This window comes from Halyomorpha halys, unplaced genomic scaffold, assembly GCF_000696795.3.
Source record: "Halyomorpha halys isolate HHAL.00 unplaced genomic scaffold, Hhal_1.1 Scaffold1351.1, whole genome shotgun sequence".
In the NCBI taxonomy this organism is placed as follows: Eukaryota; Metazoa; Arthropoda; class Insecta; order Hemiptera; family Pentatomidae; genus Halyomorpha; species Halyomorpha halys.
In genome coordinates this window covers 232,935-238,619 of record NW_027116421.1, presented here as the reverse complement: position 1 = coordinate 238,619, position 5,685 = coordinate 232,935, and the positions used below count along the sequence as shown (strand labels likewise).

At 25.5% G+C, this 5,685-nt stretch overlaps 1 protein-coding gene across 5 annotated transcripts in view; it reads left to right on the top strand.

The window, feature by feature from the left end:
• Nucleotides 1-3,861, top strand: part of LOC106689406 (probable E3 ubiquitin-protein ligase RNF144A) — an 88,626-nt gene extending 84,765 nt beyond the window's left edge. For all 5 annotated transcript variants that reach the window (XM_067053213.1, XM_067053212.1, XM_024358577.2 and 2 more), the window contains one exon: nucleotides 322-3,861. The gene's annotated coding sequence lies outside the window, so the exon portion shown is untranslated. The remainder of the gene's footprint in view (nucleotides 1-321) is intronic.
• The last annotated feature ends 1,824 nt before the right edge of the window (nucleotides 3,862-5,685 follow it).

Sequence of the window (5,685 nt, the reverse complement as noted above, 5' to 3'; positions counted from 1 at the left end):
ATAAATAATATATAGTAAGAAGTATAAATTAAAGAAATATAAATTGTTTTGAGGCTAAAATTGGATAACATTTATTTCATTTAAATAATGTTTCATTGATATACAAATTATTTTTTTTATTACCTGTTTTACCTTTAGTATGAGTAGGAAGTCAAAGCCTTCAAATACATACTTCTTTTTTCTTTTTTTTATAAATTTTGAAAACTATGTTGAAACTTCTTCTAGGATACTGTTGGTATAGCTATGAAAATTATCTTACTATCTATTAAAAAAAATTATTTTATTTTAGTTATTTGTTTAATGTAATTTTATTTATTTTAGGTTAAACTTTCATTAGTGAGACTCTTCCATATAAGACAAGACTGCGTTGAAGCAAAAGAAAGGAATTGTTATTAAATAATGTTAATGTACTTCTTTTTCTTAATATATTCGTTTCCTCTGTTAATTTTATACTCCATATAATGAAATTGCTTCCTTTTAAAATCTTTATTTTTTTTCATAGATGTAAGATTATCATAATGTACTTTTTATGTTGCTGTGATTTTCATTATTTCTGACTCAGATTAAATTTTTTTTTTAATTTATTTGCTTTTACTTAAATGACTAATGAAGTATTATTAACTACATAATAGCTCTTATAGTAAATATTGTTCTGGGTATAAACTAAATTTAAAATTTTCTACTAGAGAGTACTTAAAATGTTCCGATTTCTGTCAATGTAGCCTTATAAGCTTTGATGTTGCTATGGCAATAAATAAATTCTTTTTTAGGCTGATTTCAATTAAGCAATGTTCTTAGAATATAAGAATTACTTGTCAGTGTCATATATAACTTATGAAGGAATGACTATTTACGGGAACTACTGAAAATTACAACCAAAAAGTTGAGTCAGATCTCAGAAAGGGCTACTTAAGCATGAGACAGGGCTGTTTTTTTCTTTCTGAAAAAATAAAATGTTATAATAAGTGAAACAAAAAAATTATAATACCTTAAAAAGAAAAGAAAAAGTAATGAACTGTTGTAAATGGCTGTGAACTTGAACATTTCCGTTTTATTTTATTTGTTATTTTATCTTTTTTTCTTTCATCTTTATGTTGTTTTTCAGTGGTTGAAAAATTATTTTTTCAGGTTTAAGTTTTATTTCATTGGACATGGATAACCTCATGAAAGACTAAATCTTTAGGTGATGAAGTGAGAAAATTATTCCTTAGTTCATTTTTTTTTTTTTATTTTATCTTTCCTCACTGCCCTTTATAGTCTTCACAATAATTGCTGTTATCTGGAAATGAAACAAGATTCCAACTGTAAATAGTTGATAACAGTGGTGTATGTGCTAACTTTATTTTTATAATTAATGATTTTAAAAAATTGCTTAGTAGGAACCACCTTAGTTGCCCGATTGATTATGTGGTTAAAGAAATTATAATCCTTGTTTTATGTGATACATTTCTCTTGTTTTTTGTTGTAAATATAAATAGTATTTTTTTTTTTCAATTTATGATTATAAAAGTGAATGTAATATATTTGGAGTTGTGATATTGTTATATAGCTCAAGATGAATGATAATTTTATTTAATCATATCACTCCAACTTTGAACAGATAATAAAATAGTTTAGTCAATATATATGTATATGTACTTATATGAAGTAAAGTTTAAATATAAAAATGTTATGTTACCTTATTTTTTGTTCATTTATATTCATTTTCAAATTTTATCATTGTTCAATATGACAAGAGATTGTCTTTGAAGTGGGATATACTCAGGGCGATTCAGCATCAGAAAGAAATGTCAATACTATACAATTAATAATAGTCATTTATTAAAAAAGACTTATTGTAATAATAGTGCTGAGGGGCAACCGTTACCTAGTGCTAGTCTAAATTATTTTGATTAAAATAATTGTAGCATTTTATAGGTTAGTTCGTGTTGATATTACATTTTCTATTTCTAATCAAATTTCAAGCTAAAGTGAGAAACATTTATAAATTTATTAAAACTAATATAAATATTGTAAAACACCAAAATTATCCTTATATAACACCAATTATTGAAATTTTATAAACTTTTAGAGCTTCAGATGTATATATGTAATTATATATTTACAGTTGACTCTCCCTTATCCGTCGGTAGAGCATAATAAAACATCCGGATAAATATAGTGAAATCCATTTCTCAGATTAGGAGATTCCCTAATAGAAAACGTGTAATGACATTGAAATTGAAATTGGTATAAAACATTAATTTAGAACATTGCAACACTGAAAAAACAAATTGCAGATAATTTAGGTTAAAACAATTTTTTTCAGAGTTAAAGAAAAAGAATTAATTAATGATGAAAAATGTATTTACAATTGTGGAGGTCAGTTCTAAAAAGTATTTCTTCTATCCAAAATATGATTATCAGAAAATTGTACAAGTATTTGTATTTTACATTAATTAAAGTTCATTACCATAGCCAGTCTCATTTCTTGTTTTTTTTATTATTTATTTATATATTAAGGAGCTTAAGGCATCCAACGCCTTTTTTATCTATAACTAGAAACCTTAAGTTAAAAATTAAAATCGTGCATTAAAAAATAAATAGTTTTTCTTTCAAATTTGACTTGATTACTTTAAATTATGGAAAAAGAAGTTGAAAACGAGAAGGTTGCTTCTAGAAGCCTTTCCAAACATCGATTTTGAACAAATGACATTTTGTATATTTTTTTATTGACATCCACCATTTTATTTTATATTTCATCATTCCTGAAATTCTTAGTCACCCATTCTTCAACAAGCTTCCTTGATCTTCCAGGAATCTATCGCCTTAACAGTGTAATATCTTTTTTCTTATTTACAAAACTAAAAAAATACATATACATAAATATTTAATTTCAAGAAAATTCAAAAAGTGTTACTAATAAAACATTTTATATTGAAAAATAATAATAACAAAAATTCTTGTGTAGTGAATGATTTAGAAATCTTCCTCAAAATAATAATTATATAAAAAGTTTGAAACATATAAACAATCTTTTGTTAAAAAATCAATATATGTTTATTTCACAAACATAACACCGTTTTGTGTTAGATATTCTCACTGCTTCTTTAGTATTTAGGCGTTTATTAAAAAAGTAATGAATTTTTAAACTCATTGAGAATAAAAACTTTTAACAAATGAGATTATTTTTTCCTGTGGGGCTTGCCTGGGATGCTCACTATAATAACTAATAGATAATCGGACTAGAGAGAGTTTACTGTCAATGTGAGAATGTATATATGAAAGTTAGAATGCATTTTCTATCTTCTGTTTTGAATAAAAATATATTAAGCTGATGGAGCCCCTTTAGCTTTACCTTATTTTATTATTTTTCCCCAACCTAAAATAGGTTACTTAAATTTTTTTAAATTGTAAAATTCTAACATTTATGGTAGGCTTATGCTAGCTATTTGTAATTTGAAGATATTATCTATTTTAATTCTTGCTGCCAATGTATGAACATTGCCTTGTAAATATTATTTTTTTAAACATCTCAAGTTATGGAATTAGTTATGTCAATTGATTGAATATTATTACAAATAACTTTTCTTTTGTTCAATAACTTTGTATGAAGAGTTAATGCTTTTTTTCTATTGTTTAAAAATGTACTTACTTAGAAAAGTTTCTGTTCAAATAGTTTTAAAAAGTTAAGTTTTCATATTTTGTATATTTGATGGAAGGTAGGGGTATTTCTGTGAATAAATGTATATAACTTATGTGCAATTTTGTTTTAATTAATTTGTCAGCATATTTGTAAATATTTATATTTGGAATATATGATTTTATGGAAAAGATTAGTTATGTTAAATACAGCTAAATAAAAACTTTTCTTTTTATTTATTTATTTATTTTTTTATCACTGTGCAACTATCTTTGAATCATAGTATAAAATAATATAAACATGAAATAAAAATTGACATGGCAATTTCAAAGAGTTCTCTAGTTCATTTATTCTTAAATGATTGAATTAATGTCACATCTCATTGCATGATTTTATGATTCCTATACCCACAAAAGTTGAACTAATTATATTTTCTTTATCAGTATTTCCAGCCAATAAGTGGTTTTCTGAACATCATAAAACTGTGTTAGTTCCACTGTTGCATTGTAAGATTCGAGGAAGTTGAATTCTATATTTTATATAAATGTGTAGCGGAATCAGATACTAAAGTGGATTGATATTAAAATATTAAATTACAACATTCCTGCAATAGACAATGTAAATAATAAATTTTAAAAAATCCTCCAAACATTTTTAATTGTTGGCTTAATTAATCATTGAACAGAACTAAAGTTACATAATTCAGGTATCTTTACCTATTTCACCATTAATACTATTGGTTGGTATACTTCAATTAATTAATATTCATACCCAACAGAATCCTACTAGCCACTATGATCCCATTTATCCATCACAAAATTCTATTCTGTTATGAAGTACCAAATTTTCACCTTCCACCAATCAGTTTCCTTCTAGTAATGCTAATTGATGCCTTTGCAGCTAGTACTTCTTTGAGTAGTGCCTCAGTAGATCACAAACGTCACTTTTTCACTTCTGTAATTTTTGGCAAAATCTACAAAGCAGACAGAATGAAAGGCAAAGACAATAAATAATCAAATAATGGATTAGTTAAAGTTAATAACGAAATCTCCATCATTTACCTCAGGGCCAAATAACAATTAAAATGGAAACTTTAATTCTAATAATGAATTAATGTACATAAAAGTTTGTCCTGAACTAAACCACTTCTATTTCAAACAAGAACAAATAGGTTTCTCTTTTGGAATTGGAGTCCATCACTTTATGTATTTCCAGTAAATCATTTAGTGGATAATTTATATTTATTTTTTCATAGTTATCATCATGACGTAATGACCTGACGTAAATATTAGCTTCTTGATATTTTTCCATTATTTAAAAGATAAAGTCATGAACATCTGACATTGTTACGCATTTGATGTCAGTTTTTAAACTGAAATGGTCTTGGTTAGCACAAAAGTTTTTTTATTATTTAGATATAAAAATTGATTTAGGCGTGACAATTGCCGCTATGGATTGTTTCTGATTTGCCAGTTTCTATACCTTCATCGCTTCATATTTTTTATTTTTTGAGATGTTATAATTAAGGTATATTTATCATTTCTTATTATTATATATCTGTTCAATTTATCCTAAACATTATGGTAATGATACAGCAAAGCTGAGCCATGATTCAGTTCATTTAATTTTTGACCTGTTGAAATCCAAATTCCTTTACATATGGTGAGTTTTGGATCAGTGTGGAGCTCTGGAAGGACCATAGGATTACTCGTGTGGTAGTCTTAAAGAATTTTTCTGTGTATAACTCTTTTTCAGGGTCCAAGTTTGGGATGTACAAATGAGGACTGGATGATTTATGGTTTTACAACGGAAGATTTTAATTTTTTTCTTGATTAAGTTACTTTTGAATTTATTACACAAGGCAAAATAAAAATAGTCTTGTTTACATTCAATGCTTTTTTTTTTTTTTTTTTTTTTTTTTTATTCGATTATTCAAGCTTGTATTATGAACCCAGACAAAGTAAAACTTTCTAAACCGTATGGTTCAGTATTATCTCTCAAGTTAGTTTTGAGTGTTTCCTCCTTCTTTGGTAAACATATATTTTATCTTCTTTTGATAAAAA